We start from the raw sequence: 19,885 nt of genomic DNA, 5'->3' as shown, positions 1-19,885 counted from the left end.
TATCATTACAGGCCAGACACCACTTCATAGTTAGAACTTTCCACTTGAAGAATCATGTGGTGCTCAAAATATTTTATATTTAAAGCATTTCAGATTTCAGAGTTCAAACTGGATATGTTCAACCTATCTTTTTTATCACTATGGCTATACTACCATGGACTATTCTTAAACAACCAGCCAAATTTTATGAAACAAAAATACAACTTAATAATAGCAATCTCAGGGACTTGGAATGCAACTCAGTGGTAGACTGTTTACCTAACATGCATGAAGTCCTAGCTATATACACACATGGAAGCAGGGCAGAGAGTAATAGTAAAACATACTTTAACAACTAAAAACTAAACAAATAATATAGAATATATATTAAACATGAAGTGGACCTTAACAAAATGTGGGTTATAGATACTGTCTTTGGACCACAAATGCAATCTTTATATTATAATGAGTTTTACAAAAATATAATAGGGGGCTGGAAAGATGGCTCCACAGTTAAAACCACGAGTTGATCTTCCAGAGGATCTGGGTCCTATTCCCAGGACACAGGTGTTGTCTCACAACCATTTCTAACTGCAGCCCTACGGGATCTAATCCCCTCTGATGGTCTCCAAAGGCACCGCATGCATGTGATGTACAGACGACGCGCAGGCAAAAGATCCATACACATGCAATAAAAATAAATGTTAAAAGTTTTGTTTAAAGAAAATAAAATTCCTGCTGAAGTCATAATTACTCTCCTATCTCAAGGCCCTACACAAACTCTGCCACTTCATGTCATTTCTCTGACCTCACTGCTCACCCTACCTACATCTCCTGGGTATCTACAATACATCAATACTGGTCTCCTTGTTGATTTCAGAACACATCAGAACACATCCTACCCTACAGACCAGACGTCTGCACTGACTGCTCCCTCTACCTGCAATTCATTCTCATTCTCTCTCTCTCTCTCTCTCTCTCTCTCTCTCTCTCTCTCTCTCTCTCTCTCTGTGTGTGTGTGTGTGTGTGTGTGTGTGTATATATATATATATATATATATACACGTATACATGCTCATGCACATACACATATCTTCATTTGCCTCCCTTTAAGTCTCTGTTTCAGGTCACCATGAAACATATTCTACTACATTTTTCCTGTTCTACCATGTTGCATAATTTTCTATTTGACTTACTATCTGTCTCAATAAGATGAAAACTCCACATGGTTAGCATTCGTTATTTGATTCACCGGTATACAGCCAGCACCAAGATCAGACACTAACTCATAAAAACCCAGTTGAATGAATAAGTGAGCAAATGAAACTCTTTTCTTTTGTAACCACCAATCTGCCCATGAATCTTTCTTTAAGACTTAAACAGAAAAATCAAAAACTGTCAAAAGTTTAAGCAAAAAACATTACACCAACAAATGTTGTTAAAACCAGCCAAGATCAAGAGTTGATTTAAAGTTTGGAGAGACTAGATTCAGAGAATCAGTTTAAAAGTCAAGCCATGAAAGAGATGAAGTATGTAACTTTCTAATGACCACACTTCTTAGGTTTGCTTTAGCCACACATATAGTGGGATACCTTCCCACTACATTTGTATAAAGCTCAGCGATTGGGCTGTATGAGAGGTAGTCGGAGTGAGGAGTCAGAAGGAGAAGGAAGAGGAGAGGAAGAGGAGGAGCTAGGAAGAAGAAGGAGAGGTAGGAGCCATGGAGAACCATGATTGTGTACAGGATGGTCTTGGGTAATGATTTATATCATAAGGTTAGATATTGGGTTACAACTCTAATTGTGTGAGCATCTTGTTTATTGAGCATTTCTAATTACATAAAGCCTTTGGATAATATTAAGCATTAGAGTCTCATTTCTACTGGGTACCTCGTGGATGGCGGGATGGTCTGGGCTCAGCCGAGCCTTGTGGAGACAGCATGGGAGATTGGCATCTTGTGGGTGCCAGGGCCAGTGTTCTGGTCCATCTGAGCTGGTGGCCTGAGCCAGCAGTAGCAGCAAGAACACACCACTCCTGGCTTCAGGCCTTGCCTTGTCGGGAGGGAACATGGCAGCACCATAAGAACAAGTAAGATTGGGTGCCGCCAATTCTAAATATTCTGCCAATATATGCAAGGACATACATAAACATACAAATTGAACAAATCCAGAAGAACCTAAGGATATTTTTCCATCACATGAGTTTTCTTCATATAGAAGCTAGCAGGTGTGGAGTCATATGCCTAGAATCCTAGCACTTGGAAGACCTCTAATTCTAGGCCAACCAATGCCACATAAAAGACCCAAGTTCATAATTTTTAAAGATTTAATTAATCTTTTTATGCATGTGTATATATGTGTGCTTATCTGGGTTTGTGTGCATCACAACGTATGTGTGTGTGTGAATTTACCTCTGAAGACCCAAAGATGATGTTGGATCCCCTAGAGCTAGTTATGATCTACCTGACTAGGTGCTGGGGACCAAATCCAGGTCATCTTCAAGAACAGTAAGCACTCATAACTGCTGAGACATCTGTCTCTCCAGCTCCCCAAGTTCATGATCTGGATCATAATTAGGATGACCTTTGAGGCTAGTTTCCCTGTTGTGATGTTTAATCTTGACTTTAAAGTTACTGGGATTTTAAATAAAATCACCATGGAAATGAATCTCAGGTCACTTCTGGGAGTGAATTTCTAGGCAGGCTTAAATGATATGGGGAAAATCACCCTACATATAGATGAACAACTTCATGAGCTGAGGTACCAGACTAAATATGAAAGAGAAAGTCAGACAAACAGAAGTATTCATCACTCTCTGCATCCTGGCTGTGGGCACAGTCTAACTATCCACTTCCCTTTAGCTATAAACATGATTATCTCCTCCTTCCTAAAGTCAGATATTTGATCATAGCACCAAGAAATATAACTTAGGAATCTGACCTCGTCCACTTGGTTGGCTTGGTTGTTCCTCCCAGTTCATCCCACATTTTACTCTCAAAGATGCCCTTGGCAAAAAAAGAAAAAAGAAAAAAACAAACAACAACAACAAAACCCTACTTAGTCATCCTATTTACAAAGGAGATAAATTTTATTCTCATTTGGACATGCTGACCAAGCTCTTGAGGACTTTGGTAGATTGCATGTTGGAAAGGAGACAGCCATAACTAATACCTACTGTCCAGCACTACAAGTGAACTGTTACAGACCCTTTTTTTTAGCAAAGGTCACAGAAGCAGGTACCACAAGCTTCTTCATATATACAAAGCCCAAATCCTCATTAGGTTGCCTGTACAATAAAATTCTATGGAATGTATAGATGCACCAAATATTTTTCTTATGTGCTCCCTGTGAAAAGCTGAGACCAAAATCCAACTGGAGACGGGAGAGACTACAGAAAACAAATCTCTCCTATTGTCTTCTTGTCCAAACTATAAGAATGTGGAGTCAAGACTATACAGATGCATTTGTGTTCTGGACTCTCAGTAAATACCCAAGAACTGTGTTTCACATTAAATGGTGAAACTCATTCATGTGAGTGAGCACCATGTAAACATTCAGTTTACAAGCAAATTTTGGTGCAACTGTCCTCCTAAATCACAGGCCATCCTAATTTGTGTCAGTCTTAAATAAAAGACAAGAGGTAATTCTTGTTATCTTGAAGACAGTAATGGGGCCTTAGAATCATGACAGACACTCCGTGACTTAGCACAGCTTCTCTTGACATGTGTAAACAGATCAAGCTATATTATGGTCCCTACTATGTCTTTTTCCTTATATATATTTGCAGGCTCAAATTTTTTTTATTTTCTCACTGTATATTTAAGAAATAAAAGAAATAAATGTCAACTGAGCAAGACGCAAAATGTGGTGTCAGCTGGGCATGGTGGTACACACCTGTAATCCCAGTATTTGGAGAACAAAACAAAAGGATCTTGAATTCAAGGCTAGCCTGGGCTACATAATGAGACCTTGTCATTGAGAAAGAAAGAGAAGAAGAGAGAGAAAAAGAAAGAAGAAGCTGGGACCAAGAGAGGGCTGCTAAACATAGCCAAGACTCCTTAATTTCAAGAGTGATCACGCAATGACACTTTTAAAAGTTTGTAGTGACAAACTGGCACCATCACAGGCAAACCAGAAGGTCTGGTCACCCCTGTAACCTCTTGTTCTGTATCATTCACATCCTGATACAGTTTCCTGTGCCTGAAGAAGCAACCCTGACCCTGCAATAGCAGCCAAACTTCATGCCTAACCCTAATAACAATAAAGTAACTTCACTGCTAGCCCCTGTCCAAGACTAGGAGAGGGCCCCACCACCTCCTCCACTCCTGAGGAAATGGGCAGCAATTCACAGAGCACTATAAGCTAGGCCAAGCCCAGGGCACGCCCCAAGCCACAAGCAAATTTTCTTTTAAAGAAGCAATTCATGACAGAAATGACCACCACATGAGGACACGGACATCAGACACAGACTTAATAGCAAGGATTTAAAGTATCAGATCATTGCATTGATGACCAAGTACACTCAACACCAGGCTGAGCCAAAAAAGCCATCTCTCTTACAAAACCCAGTCTCCAAGAAGAAAAGCCATTGTATCTGTCCTCAACTACAGTAACAACTTGCTTGGATTTCTTTTTCTTTTGCTAAGGTCAATGATGCAAAAGACTCAGAAGAGTAAGAATGAATGTTGTCCTCTTTAGGGTGCAATGCCCAAGTTCTTCAGAGTTGAGTTCAAGCCTCTTGTTCAACTCAGTGAAACTCTATTTGATCATTAAGTTTAATCACATTCATGACAAAGGAAAATGATTTTTTTAATCAGGTTGCAATCTAGAACATGAAATGTCCAATAGCAATAAAGGAAGAAGCCCTACAGCTAGATTGCCAAATGTTCAGGATAACTTCAAGTTCCTCAATGATATCACAGTGCTTAACAAAGACCCCCCCCCCCCCAAGAGGCACCCCAGCCTGTGACAGGGCCACAGAAAAAGCCAATGTCTAGGGCAGGTGAATCGACGTGGAAATCGGGGAACAGCCATAGATAAGAGTTTGGGCACCGTGCTAGACCACACACCAAGGAGACATGAAAGAAACAAATTCAGACTGATGCAAATAAAACTGAAGTCCTTGCAGCTGGGAGACATTATGAGCCCAAGGTGCCAAATACGTGCAAGAGCCAATAGAAGTGGAACTATTTTTTCCCAAAAAGTGGTAAGATACTTTTAAGTTCAAAGGCCTCCGTGTTGCTGTAACTGTTTAAACTGTCTTACCATAGCCAATGTAGAAATAAAACAAACAATTCAGTGACAAGGTTTTAAGGAAAAAAAAATGGTTTAGGCTGCTGTATAACAAACGTCTCCTTTAAGAGATCGAAATTATGTCTTTCTCGCCGTTCACCCACTCTGTTCCACCTCCCAATAATAAAGAGTACAATGCCCCTTTCTGCCTGGCTTCTCTTGTCTGCTAGGGACACCATCTGTCCCACACTATATAAACAATCTCTGCAGGAATCTTCTGATGACCAAACAGATTAGCAAGATCCAGATCTGTACACCATTAATAAGATCCCCATCCGATTCGGCCTCTTGTCCTCGTCACTCCACACACAAACTTCAGAACTAAGCCTGCTTTGTTTGTAAGTAATGTGAGTAACATTTTAAAGATAACCTCTTGGCACATAGAGCCATCTGTTGGGGGAGGGGGAAGAAACAGAGAGAGAGAGAGAGAGAGAGAGAGAGAGAGAGAGAGAGAGAGAGAGGCTGACTTACTCTCTAGGCAATAAAAGAAATGAGCCCTTCAGGGAATAGGAGAAGCAGTAAAAAGAAAATCATATTTACAAGGCAAACAAATACACCAAATTTTTATAATTTCTAATAAAAGGCTACTGGTTACTCTATTTTTCTTCTAAATGACAAATTAAAAAAAAACTATTCAAGAAAAGGGAAAAATAAGTTTTACACTTTGGCAAAGGCATACATACAAGAACTCCGAGTTTGCATGACTCTAGCAGAGCAAAGCAGAAATCTTATCCACAAAGGCTAAAGGCCGCGGTGAAGTTTGCCTCTTGTCCACCTCTGTCCATATGATCACCGACGCTGTCCTTTTCCAAGTTTTTTATTGACCGAACCCTTATAACTCTACTCGAGAGCTCTCTGTGCTGACTCCAAAGACTCCCAACTCTCAAAGAAATAACTGTGCCTGTGACGGCGTTCCTAAAATTAATCATAATAAACGAAAGGCAGCTGAGCACCGCTAACGGAGAAGACCAGGCATAAGGAGCCAGACCTCTGCAGCTGCACGTCCTCCCAAACGTCTACGTCTAAATCTGCAGCCCGGGTTTGCTCCAGGCCCCAAGCTCCAGCAGAGGATGCTCACCACACATTCCAAACAGAAAGCAAACGAAACCTCCTCCTCTCCCTCGAGTGATGCTCACAAGAGCCCCCAAGTCCCAGTTCCCGGGGATCACCGAATCAGCAGGCGCGTCCGGCGCCGGTCCCCGGCTCTTCGAGAGCAGAATGTCAAATGCATGACCGCGCCAGGGCGCAAGGGAGCGAGACAAAGCCACCGCCCGCTACCTGCGGCGCGGGCGCAGGGCGCCGGCCGCGCACTCACCTGGGCAGGCGGGCTGCGGGTGGGGACCCTGCCGAGGCGGGAGCGCGCCCCGCAGTCGCCGCGAGCCGCCAGCGCGCGCCGCGGGGAAGGCGGGCGGCCGCGCGTCACGGAGCCCACCCTGCGCCCCTGGCCGGCTAGCGTCTCAGCGGCCGTCCTCGGCTCACCTCCGAGCCGGCATGCTAGCACGGCGCGACCCTCGGCGCTCCCGTGGCGGCTCTGTGCCGCCGCCCACCCGCGGTTACGCCGCGCGATCCGCCGATTGTGTCGAGTCAGCGGCGGCGGCGGCGGGGACGCGCGGAGCCATGTCTCCCCGCGCTCGGGGCCCCAGGCCCCCGTTCCGCTCGCTCTCCAGGCGTCGCCCGCGAGCCGCGCACCAGCCGCCCGCGTCCCCTCACCGTCGCCTCCTCCCCCGCATCGCCACGGGTCCCCGGCCCGCTCACCTCCAGCCGCGCCGCCTCCTCCACCGCCTTATCCGCTAGACTCCGGGGCAGCATCTGCCCGCACCGCGCTGGGGGCGCTGGGCTGGGGGCCGCCTGCACGTCGGGTACTCGGGAGCCTGACGGAGCAGAGCCGGGGAGAAGCCGCCAGACCCGGGCCCGCGGGACCTCCCTGGGGACGGCGCTCCAGAGCCGGGCGGGTGGGGCTGGGCGGAAGACGAGTTAGGCTGCGGAGCGAAGGACACAAGCATTCCTATAGGCGTCGCGAAGGATGAAGGGGACCCGCTGAGGTCATGCAGACACGTCTGTTCCTAAATCCCATCGAAAAGCTGAGTCGAGGGTGTCATGCCTCAGTTTCCCCATCTGTACAAGACAGTAACACAGATGTCACCTACACGGGGTGTGGTGAAGATGAAAAATGTATTATTAAAATCGCATGTGACTTAGAGAGGACACTAAAAACTAAATTTTGCTGTACAGATACTTGGTGCTTTCCATGTATTTCTTCTGAAGCATCTTCTTTGAGTTAGTCTTATTTTGGGAGCGGGGAGGGAATGTGTAATGCTGATAAGACTGTGCCCCCACAGTACTTGAATGGTGTCTATAAAAACATGGGAAAAAATTACTTAGTTTTATAGCTTAACTATATTTATGCAGGAAGTAAAATAATAATATCTTCACCCCAAGTAATCAATATCCATGCTTTTTGAACGTGTGTGCTCAGTATTCTGTATCTTCCCAACTCTCCCTTTCTAGAAACAATGCTTCATACAGCTCCCTCACCCACAATGAATCTTTGTGGTTCCTGGATCCTGGCAGATCCCAAGACAAGCCAGTCATCATAGTCTAGACCACAATGTTTGGCTGTCGGTGGACTTATTAGTCCAAACATTCGTGTGTGACACTTTCCTAGGGACTATTCAGAAAATGTAAAGCTATTGAAACTAGTATAACTACATCTGGAAGACAAGAGCCAGGCAAGAAGGACCCCTGCAGTTTGCCAAAAAGCCAACTTCTGAAAGGTTGAGATGGAGAAGATGTGTCTGACCCTGGAAGGAGAGCCTCCCTTTTTATTTCAAGTCAGCTTCAGTTATCTTCTATTATGGGTCACAAAAGAGCCCTGATGTCTTCGTCCCTAGATCTATCATCACAGGCATCATTGATGAACCTCATCCAACCAAAGGTCCAATTCCAGTTTCTATGGACAGTATTGGGGTTAGTCTCGTCTATAATAGGAATCCCATGTTACGCCACGAGCCAGTCTCTTTGTACAGTTTAGGTCCAGCTAGCCCACACCTGCATCACTTAGCATCCATACTGACTAGCCACTGTCACAAATTTTTTAACCGAAGGGTATAAAAACAAATAGAGGATTGCTATGCATGCTCTGGATTGTCTTGTTTTCTTAGACTCAGAAAGGAGTCTCAACCTTCTAAAACTTCCAATACACAAACCACAGTGACAGAGATGACAAAATATATAGTAAAATCATACTAAAATTATAAGACTCCAAAACCCGATTGCTCACCACTGTTCAATGCGGGTCTCCCCCGATAAGGCCCCTGCCTTTGTTTGTCCCATTCATTCCAAGAAAAAACTCATAAACTAGTCAACCGGCTTAACATGGAAAAGCGTTTCTTTATTATTAATTGAAACACTTGTCCCATCTCGCAAGACTCCAACAGTTAATGGTCACTTTCTCAGAGTACTTACATGGCCCTTAACATCACATGGGACAGTGTCCTAACCTTTCATTGCCCTGTTATCTCCTTTTTCTGTGGATATGATTAAGTTTGTAAGTATTTATCCACCCACATGCATATTTCAAGAAATTTAGACTGCAGAGGCCTCCCAGACCCAGAGTTAGCTCTAAAGGCAGCCCCTATGGTCTTATACATTTATAAAAGTTTGAAACTTAAAATATTTTTATCTCAAGAAATATGTTGTGGAGTGAATGGTTAGGAAACCCCAAATTCAGAAGGGAAACCTAGGCCCAAAATAATAGTGTTAAAGAGCCTGAGGCCTTTAGGGGAGTAACAAATCACATAGGCAGCACCCTAATGAGTGTGACTAGGAAGATATCCTGAGACAGAGACCCTCGAGAGCTCTCTTACCCTCTTTTTATCATATGCGAATAAATAAAACCTAACAGTGTATGGATAATCTCGTGTGTGTATTGTGTGGAAGCATCACCTATCAATAAAAAGCCTATGCCTTATAGGAAAGGGTAGATTAGTGGGAGATCGGCAGAGAGAGAGAGAGAGAGAGAAACCCTGAAAAAGAGTCAGGCACCACAGGATTCCCTGCACGGACCCAGAGGACCTATGAAACTGAGGAGAAGTAACTAGCCATGTGGCAGACATAGAGTTACAAGCTAGTTGGGGAACAAGCCTAGCTTGACCTAGGCATGTATTCACAAACAAAATATGGCCTCCCCGCCATTATTTGGGAACTGGGCACATGAGTGGAAAAGCCTGAGGTTACATAACGGTTTGCAACCCACCAGAACCCAGCCTTGCTAGCCCCTTGATCTTGGACTGGGTACCTTTAGAACCATGAAAAGTGAATTTCTGTTGCACATAATCCACCCCAGTCTATGCAGATGTACTAATTCAAGTCTTGTCTCTCTTTAGTCTCACTTCCCTTCATCATAAGTCTCCTCAGGTCTGGTGAAACAGAATAATTTGAGAGCGTTTTAAGACTCTGATGGCAGGGGAGTCAACTTCCTTCACTTCAGTAAAGAGAAGTACTCCTGATATATCCTACACTTTCATTCTTTACATCTCAAAGAAAGTGCACACACTTTCCAAGTTTAAAAAAAAAATAAATCAAACAATATATGTGACATTCTCAGTAGTGGTGCTTGCATTGGAAAGAAACTTTTAAACTGGAAGATAGGAACAAATTTGAACATATGAAAAGGAAACCCAAGAGTATAATCCCAAAGTGTAAAGAAAAGAGTATCAGTGAGGTCTATTGGAGATTAAATAAATTTACAATATTGTGAGGTTTTGAAATGTGTGAGGTTCATTTTAAATTTAAATAAAATATTCCTCCTGTATTTACAATATCTTTTTTCCTAAAGATTGCTCTGAATTGTGTAATAGTTAGTTCCCACAAAGCTATTCCTAATTGTCCCTCTGTCTACATAACTGTAATCATTCAAAGTGGACATTTTAAATTAAAGAAATTAATAATCTAAACACAATATGGCCTTAGAACGTCTATTTATGTAGCAGCTCATATATCAACTAAAATAACAAAATAAATAAGTAGTTGTAATTAAAGGGCTGGGCCACTTAAATACCTATATGTATTTTTACCATATATACAATAGCATATATAATAACATTGTGTGGGTTCATATGCACATGTGTGTTTGTACACATGTGCACCTATGTAGACATGCAGGTTGTATCATGGCACTTGTGTGAAGGTCAGAAGACAACTGTGGAGTTTTTGGTTATTGTTTAAAAGATTTGTGTGCATGTCTGTGTGCCTTCATGAGTTTATATGCGTCATGAGTTTTGTATGTCTGTGTGCCTTCGTGAGTTTGTATGCATCAGGAACATGCAGGTGCCCGTGAAGTCAGAGGACAGCATAAACCTTGGAACTAGAGTTACAGGAGGCTGTGAGCTTTCTGTTCTGGGTCCTGGATACTGAACCTAGGTCCTCTGCAAGAACAGTAATCGTTCTTAACCTTTGACCTATCTTACCTCTTTATCCAAAATATTGACAGTAAATTTAGAATGTGTGCCTGGGTGCATGTGTGTGCCTGTGTGTGCCTGTGTGTGTGTGGCTGTGTGTGTGTGTGCCTGTGTGCCTGTGTGTGTGTGTGTGCCTGTGTGCGTGTTTTCTACTTTTTGAGATAGTCTCTACAGTAGACCTGCCTACCCTGGAACTAGGTATATAGACCAGGCTGGCCTCAAACTCACAGAGATGCTGCCTCCCAAGGGACAGGATTAAAGGCATACAACACCATGCCCAGCTAACCTCTGGTTCCTCTACTTACTTTCTACCATGTTTGAGACAAGATCTAACTTCCCTATACTACAGGCTAGATGGCTCAGGATCTTCTGGGGATGCTCCTGTCTCTGTCTCCTGTTTCCCAGTAGAACTAGAGGAATTACAGATGTTTGTTTATTTTCTTTTTTTTCCCCTCCCCTTCTCCCTCTCGCTCTGGCCCTGTTCACTCCAGCCCTGCTATGTTTGTATTTTTATCATAGCAGCTATGATTAACTTACCATGACATGATTCATGGATGCTTGAAAGAGGTTATAAGGATGAGGGGTTTTCCCCTAATCTATAGTCTCAGACCACAATACTTTTCTATTAGTCGGTTAGCTGGTTTTTTTGAGACACAGTCTTATAATCTATCACAAGCAAACCTCAAATTTGTACTAATCCTCCTGCATCTGCCTCCTGAGTGGTAAGATTATTCATATGTACCACCACCCCCACTTGTTGTTATGTTAAAAGTAACTTCCTTTGTCTGAAGACTTTTTTGTTTTTAATGTATTATTTTTATAAACCTCATTCGTTCATTTATTCAAACAAGTTAAGTGTTTCAGAGTTGACCTCAAAGACATGACTACACTGTGGATAAATCTGTTATTTCACTGCAATGGCATCATCATTATTAATACTTCTGCGGGTGTGGTACTTTTTGTTATTCTTGATTCTAACTGATCTTTCCTTTTTGTTAACAAAACATTTTTTTAATCTAAAAGAAAAGCTAAAATAGTAAAATTAATCTAATAGTTTAAAGAAACTTTAAAAATTAATTAGCAACTCTTTTTCATTTAAAAATGTTTAGAGTCCCACATTTTCTCCTGACTCCAAGCAAACCATTGGTGGCAGCTGAGATTCCATGGTGGCAGCTGTTTGGCTGCTTTACCCGGATGGTCTTGGTAGCTGCCAGCATACCTCCTCCATGAAGAGTAGCTATCTGGGCTGCCTAAACTGAAGAAAGTAGTCTGGAGCTCACTTCACAAAGCCTGTCGTTGTGGAGACTCTACCTTTGAGTCCCCAGCTTGCAAGAGGCTCAGAGTTGTTCCTGGCTAGCCTGGCTTCCTCTGACTAGCACTGTTGCTACTGACTCCTCTAAACTTCACCTGAGTCTGTGCCATGCCCATGTTCTGTAGCCTAGCTCAACAGAGCTAAGTACAGGGGCTCTCATCACCTAGCTACCTCTTCGATTTATCTTGAGACAGCTGACCTCAGAGATATGCCTGTAGTACCCTTTACTACCCTTTGAATATAATCAGTGCAAGAATCCCACATTAGCACGTCCATCCATCCCTGTAAGGGTGGAAGAAGGAGGTCTGATAGGAGACGGAATTAGAGGAGCTTTTCAAAATATCATCCTCACATTACTGACAAAATATATTGAATTTCTCAATAAGTCCAATATACAGTTTCTCATTTAAATAGCTAACTTCACTTTTATTACAGCCTAGTGGGAGAGAGAACTAAGACATCAAAGACTAAAATGTTTGCCAGTCAGTCATGCCTCTGACTCTTTTGTCTTAGTCCCTGTTCTGTTACTGTGAAAAGACACCATGACCAAGGTAACTATTATAAAAGGGAACATTTAATTAGGAACTTGCTTCCAGTTTCAGAAGTATAGTCTATTATCATGGTGGGGAGCATGCTGGGACCGTGGCATCAGTCATGGCCCTGGACCAGTAACTGGGAGCCATATCCCAATCTGCAGACCAAAAAAGAAACTGGGACTGATATGGGCTTTTGAAACCTCAAAGCCCACCCTGAGGTGACACATTTCTTCCAACAGGACCACACCTAATCTTCTTAAACAGTAGTCTCTGTGACTACTAAACATTCAAATATATAAGCCTGTCAGAGACATTCTTACTCAAACCACCACATCCTCAGTGTAGTTTGCAGCATGGTATGTTATCTCTGTGTTATAGTAATATAATTTTTAAATTTGCTTTCCAGCTTGTACTTCCTTAAGACACCTAAAATCAGTCCCACTCTCATTCATATTGCCCACTTTCTTGGATTTCTCTTGTGTAGTTTCCTTCTGCCTGGCCTTGTAATATAGGTCTTGAGTCCCAGTCTTGAGAGTCTGAAGCAAGAGGATTGGAATTATGACCTAATATGTGTTACATAGCGAGACCCATCTAAAATTAAAATATATATATATTATTAGTCTCAAAAAGTCTTATTTTTTATCCTTTCTGCTATAACTTTGTACCAGCAAGTTTTATATCAGCTTGACACAAGATAAAGTCATTAGAAAAGAGGGAGCCCCAGTTAAGAAAATGCCACAATTTTAAGGCATTTTTGAATCAGTGATTACTGGGGGGATGGCCTAGCCCATTGTGGGTGGAGCTGCACCTGGGCTGGTGGTCCTGGGTTCTATAAGAAAGCAGACTGAGCAAAGCCAGGTAGCAGCACCTCTCCATGGCCTCTACATCAGTTTTACCTCCAGGTTCTTACCCTGCTTGAGTAATTGTCCTGACTTCCTTTGATGCTAGACAGCAAGATGGAAGGGTAAACCAAATAAACCCTTACCTCCTGTCTTAATTAGGGTTTCATTACTGTGAAGAGACACCATAACCAAAGCAACTCTTATAAAGGTAGACACTTCATTGGGGCTGACTTACAGCTCCAGAGGTTCAGTCCATTATCATCATTGGTAAGAAGCATGGCAGCATGCAGGCAGACATGGTGCTGGGGAAGCACCAAGAGTTCTACATCTGGACCAGAAAGCAACCAGGAGAAACTGTCTTCTGCAGGCAGCCAGAAGGAAGTGCTCTCTCCAGCCCTGGGCAGAGCTTGAGCATAGGCCATCAAAGCCCGCCCCTACCTTGACACACTTCCTCCTACAAGACCACACCTACTCCAAGAAGTCCACATCTCCTAATAGTGCCACTTCCCATGGGTCAAGCCTATTCAAACCACCACACTGTTCAAGTTGCTTTGATCATGGTGTGTCATTATAGCAATAGAAACCCTAACAGTTTCTTATAGCATCTTCAGTAATATAGGAAGACCCCAACATCTCTTGCTAACTGATTGATTATATTTTGACAATTTCTAAAGATAAGAAGAAAAGAAATTAAGGTATAAAAAGTTATCACCAGGGGCTGGAGAGATAAATCATTAGTTAAGAGCACTGACTGCTCTTCCAGAGGTCCTGAGTTCAATTCCCAACAACTATCTATAAGAGAATCTGATGCCCTCTTCTGGTGAATCTGAAGACAGCTATGGTGTACTCATGTAAATTAAATAAATCTTTTTTTTAAAAAAGGTTATCACAAGAAGAGAGTATTTTCATTATATATCTAAAATATATCATGAGTGAATTGAAAATAAAGTATGTACAATATAATCTGCATAGCATATTTTTCTTATTGGTGGACAAATACTTCAGAATGACCTAGTTTTTTCAAACTTGGTTTAAAATTAACCCAAGACACGATTCTGTTTACTGGGAAGACAGTGACCGTGACCGATGCTTTAGCCTTTGGCCAAAGAAAGGACACTTTTCCCAGAAGCTGTGTCATTACTGACAGTTGTGCCAAGAAGTTTGTGTTGTGCCTTAGTTCAAGGTCACACAAAGGTGATGCAGCAATTAATCTAAGAAGACTCAATGTGAAATGGAAGCATAGAGTGCATTGTGAAATTGGAAGCAAAGATGAAATAACATCAAATACAAGAAGTTTGATTATGGTGTCCTTTTAAGTATTGTTCTTCACATATGTCCAGGGCCAGTGTGACACCACATCAGACTTATCTTCTGACCCTGGTATTATCTATAAGTCAAGCCAGTCCTCAGACTCAGGTTTCACCATTCTTTGACCTGCTTTGTGTCCTGGGAGGCTTACCATATGTCTACACAGAGTCTCCTTCATTCACTGGCCCTGGAGATCAGAGTGTCCCTCCCACCTATCCCTCCTTATTCCCTCCTCAGGGAGTCCACCCTCTACTGCTGCAGCCCCTCCTGCACTCCAGGGACATGCCTTCCCTTGTCCCCCTTTGCTCATGGATAACATTGTTCCACCGCTGCTTGGGCGCCTCAGTAATCATTGGTTTCCTAACTCTGCCCAAGCCTCTGTGAAGGGACTTTTATGACATTCCACACAGTATTCCAGCCCAGCGGGACTTTTATGTTCTACAGGGCATTCTGGCAGACATTTCCAGGATAGTCACACTCTGAGAAATAATATAGTCACAGAAGGGCATCTGGACTAGACAGTCTTCATGGTTCAGATCAGTAGATTTCAAGTCAATAGAACCTGAATCAATTGCCATTAGGTAATCTTAGCTCTACCTTCACTGAGTCTTTAACCTCTGTTTTGATCCTGAATTACTGATGCTGTTTACATTTCTGTTAATTCGCCTGTAGAATTTTGGTATTAGAACTGTTAAGTCATTAGTTCAAGGTTCTGCCATCTGGTAGAAATAACACGGAAGATTTTGCAGACCAGATATTTGTATCATGTTATTGTTGTGGTATCACACTCAGAACCAGACATTGGATATTTTATGGATTTTTTTGTATTATTTGCTTTTGTGTTATTCTTACGTGTGTTTGTTTTTTTAAAAAGCAGGTAAAAAGAGGACTTAGATGAGATGGCTCAGTAAGCAAAGGCGCCCAACCTGTCACCAAATGTAAGCACCTCAGCTCAATCCCCAAAGCCTCCGTGGTAAAAAGAAAGAAATGGCTACTGTAAGTTGTCCTCTAACTTCCATATACACAAGCTATGGAACACACACACAAGCACACACACAAGCACACATACATGTGCAAAGCACACTTGTACACACACTATCAATCACTTTAATAAATATAAAATTATAAAACTCACATGGAATGCTATACAAATAATGAGAATAAGCAAATAACAACTAAATAACAATATTGGTGATGGTCGCAAGCAAGTTTTGAATAAAAACAACAGATGCAAAAGGATGTATGTGGAGGCTTGGGATGTAACTGAATCGGTAAAGTGCTTCCCCAACATGCACAAGACTCTGGATTTTAACAAAGAGCTTCCACAGATGTCTTTTTAATTGTTATTTAAACCCTATTTCCTTCTTGGTACACCAGAGCAATGATTTGTAACTGGAAATGTGCTAGTGTTTTGGAATTGTGCACTTACCAACTCAAAGCCTCACTACATGTGGAGTTTCTACTGTGACTTCAGTGTTTATACCTCTTCCATTAGTATGTTGATTCCTGATTCCTAATGTGATATATCAGGAAGCAGGCCTGTGGGAGGCAATCAGACCATGAGCAAACAATCTTGTGAAAAACTCAGTGGCGCTAAGAAGCTTGTTTAATTTTTTACTCTGTAAAGATGGAGTTAGAAGGCGTCATCCAAGAAGGAGATAGACCTTCACCAGATACCCAGCTTCATCTTGGACTCTTCAGTCACTGGAAATGTGAAAACTAAATCTATGTTGTCTATATGCTACTGAGCTTATGGTATGTTATTACAGCACACCAAACAGGCTAAGAAAGTCTGCTGGTATCTTGTCATCCAATTTTGGGGACCATGTCCATATCTGCCTTGTCTTCTATTTAAACAGACATGTACACTAGTGCATACAGCAGCTTTATTCACAAGAGCCAAAATGTGGAAACAATTCAATGTTCAGAAAAAATGAAATGGATAAACGAATATGGTATATACATGCAGTGAATATTGTGCAGCCCTAAAAAGGAGGACTCTTGAAGACAGTAGACTACAGTAAGGTGGACACAACTGGACAAATAGGAGGGCTCTTGGTTAATCAGATTCAAAGACACTAAGTAGAATAGCCATAGCCCCTGGGAAGGGGACATGTGAAGCAACTGGTTAACAGGAACTGGGGTTCAGATTGTAAAGATAAAAAGACTCTGAAAATAGATGGTTGTACCAGTGTGAGTGCATATTAGCTGTACACTGAAAACTATTAATATGGCAAAATTTTTATGTTTTCTGAAGTCTTATTCATCTTTTCATGCAAAAATAAGGTAAAGAGTCACTCTGCAAGGCAGAGAACATAAAATCAAAGTGAACACCCTCCAAAAACCATGACACCAATAGCCCCCAACTTGTGGTTAACGTTACCCTCATTTCTGCATTTGGAGATGGAGTTCACTGATCTCCTTACTGGTCCTTATTCACTGTGTCTGAATAGAGGCTGTGAGACCAAGCTTTACATGCTCATCCTACAGGCCACACAGGGTTCCTCAGCTGCTTAGTTCAAAGCAGCCTCTTCCCTGTGAACTCCTTAGGAACCTGGGACCTACCTGGCAACAGTTGCCATGCGGAAGAGACTCTGTTTAAACAGCACTCAGATGCAACACTAATGAGCACTAAAGAGAACCCATGCAACAAGGAATGGGGGATGGGGGAGCTTCATTCTACTTTACCTTGACCCTTCTAAAAGAAAATATTGTTTTCTCTAAGTAGCATCATGTAATTGTTTCTGCTGATAGTTTGAGTTTATTAGTTTAGGCATTTGATCGTTTTTGGTTTAGTTTGTTCATAATAAACTAGATTTACCTCATGACCTAGCTATCACATGAAACAGAAACACCACATAGATTCCTTCTTTTAAGGAAGAATTCTAGCTATTATATTTCTTTCATGAGTGTACAATAGACAAAAATTTCCAAAACACTTAGTGTCAACATTACAAAGTTAGAAAATTACACTATGATTAAGAGTGTCCAAATATCCTCTTTATAACTATTGTATTCATGACTTTTAGTGCTAAGTTTTCTAATATAAATAAAAAGTCTCTGATCTACCCTTTGGAATCCAGTTGTAAATACATTTTTCCCACTGTTAACTAAAGCTGCTATGGCAACACCTTGATGCTACTCTGCTACCACTACCCAAAGATTGTCTTCCCTGAGAGCTGAAGAAATGGCACCCTGTGGCCTTCACAGTTAGCCAGAGTTTACATTTAAAGTCATTAATCTAAGACAAGCCTCTTCTTAGGTGAGCTATACTTTTATGATTGGAAGAATATAATACTGATGGCCTTGGAAACTGGCTGTTCCCAAGCAATGAGAGGTCTGGAGATCATATGCCGTTCCTTCTACTGCAGAAGAAACCAACAGAGTTATTTATCTTCCAGTTCTAGAAGTCAAAAGTCTGGAGTTGGTTTCAGTGAGCTCAGGTGAGGGTCCATCAGGCCTGTCCTCTGCAGATGTTAAATAAGAATTAATTAGTTTTTATTTCCTTGTCCTTTCCAAACCTTCTAGAGGTTGCCTATATTCTGTGGCTTGTGACTTTCAAAGCTACTGTCTTCATTCTCATCAGCAAACCCCTTTTTATAGTTAGTATAACATTCTCAGGCACCAGGAATTAGAGTAGATTCTCCTCTACAAATAGCCATATCTCCAGAAAAAAAAAAAAAACACTTATAAGATGATTCCAGATATAGTTATAATATTAAATTTTCATTTAATTCATGTATGTATTATATGTGTGTGTTTGTACATGCAACTACACATAAACATGTGTGAACATCCGTGACATGAAAGGTCAATGAGGTACCTTCCTCTCTCACTCTCTGTATTACTTTTAGTCTCTCACTGAACTTAGAGCTCATTGACAAGCTAAACTGGCTGACCAGTGAGTTCTGAGGATCCATTTGTCTCGGTCCCCAACCCAGCACTGGGGCACTGATGTTGCCAAGCTTTTCTGTGGGTTTTCTTGTACAGCAAGCACTTTCACCATCTGATCCATCTCCACAAGCCTATTAAAATATGGCTAAGTGATTTGTTAAGTGGGGAGTCTCTTCTGAGAAGAGTGGTTTCGAGATGTGGATTGAGCTACAACGTAATTGTGTTTTCCTTTTTGCTTCAAACTCTTCTGCCTCAAAAAATTTGCAAATCATCATACCTGAGGAAGGTAACATACCTGAGGAGTGTAATTCATGTCTACGGGAGTGAAGCAAAAAGTAGCCTTTGCAAACCATGGTATAAAACCTAAACTGCCAAGCTCTGGATTTATTATACATGACAGAATAAAGTCTGAGACATAAGCCACTATTCTCATCTATGTTACTATAGGCCAAAACAATTCTTACCTAACTGAAACTGACAGCTTTGTTTGGCACCAGTTGTTCTAAGACTATTTGTTGAGAATCCCAGTGCATTATGCATATACAGTGCCTCTGTATTTCTTGTGATGTCAACTAGATTTAGCAGGGATGGGGTGAACCCTTTGTCTTAGTTAGGGTTTCATTGCTGTGAAGAGACACAATGACCACGGCAACTCTTATAAAAGCAAACATTTAATTGGAGCTTGCTTACAAGTTCAGAGGTTTAGTCCCTTATCATTATGGTGGGAAGCATGGCAGTGTCTAGGCAGGCATGCACCGGAGGAGCTAAGAGTTCTACCTCTTGTTCCAAAGGCTGCTAGGAGAAGACTGACTTCCAGGATGCTAGGAGGAAGGTCTCAAGTCCTCCAATAATGCCACACCCACTCCAACATGGCCACACCTATGTACCACTCCCTGGGCCAAGCATATTCAAACCACCACACTTCTTTTTTTTTAAAGACACATTTTAATTTTTTTTATATATTTTACTTACATTTCAGATGCCATCCCCTTTCCCCACTTCCCCTCCCTAGACAACCCTTATCCCATGCCCCCTTTTCCTTTTTGCTTTTATACATTTTTTAAAATGTTAATCAAAGGCTTTATAAGTTTGGTAATGCTCACTCAGAAGTGTAACCCAATACCCAACCTAGATATATAAACTATCTTTAACTGGTGGAGACACGTGAACATCTGCCTCCATGCCCCCTCTTCTTTTTCTCTCTTTCTTTCTCTCATCACCTAGCTTCACCCTTCCTGTTAAAATAAAACTTTTCTCTCAAAATG

At 41.9% G+C, this 19,885-nt stretch overlaps 1 protein-coding gene across 3 annotated transcripts in view; it reads right to left on the bottom strand.

Annotated features, from left to right (window-relative positions):
- Nucleotides 1–7,149, bottom strand: part of Hecw2 (HECT, C2 and WW domain containing E3 ubiquitin protein ligase 2) — a 358,088-nt gene extending 350,939 nt beyond the window's left edge. The window contains exon 1 of one of the 3 annotated variants that reach the window (XM_076931910.1): nt 7,025–7,149. The gene's annotated coding sequence lies outside the window, so the exon portion shown is untranslated. Of the gene's footprint in view, nt 1–6,584; nt 6,658–6,748; nt 6,819–7,024 lie in introns of those variants that run through there. The other 2 variants (XM_076931912.1, XM_076931911.1) reach the window with 2 other exon arrangements.
- Nucleotides 7,150–19,885: the final 12,736 nt, after the last annotated feature.

Source organism: Arvicanthis niloticus, chromosome 3 (genome assembly GCF_011762505.2).
Source record: "Arvicanthis niloticus isolate mArvNil1 chromosome 3, mArvNil1.pat.X, whole genome shotgun sequence".
Taxonomy (NCBI): domain Eukaryota; kingdom Metazoa; phylum Chordata; class Mammalia; order Rodentia; family Muridae; genus Arvicanthis; species Arvicanthis niloticus.
Note: the sequence above shows the minus strand (reverse complement) of the source record. Positions and strands in the feature narration are given on the sequence as shown.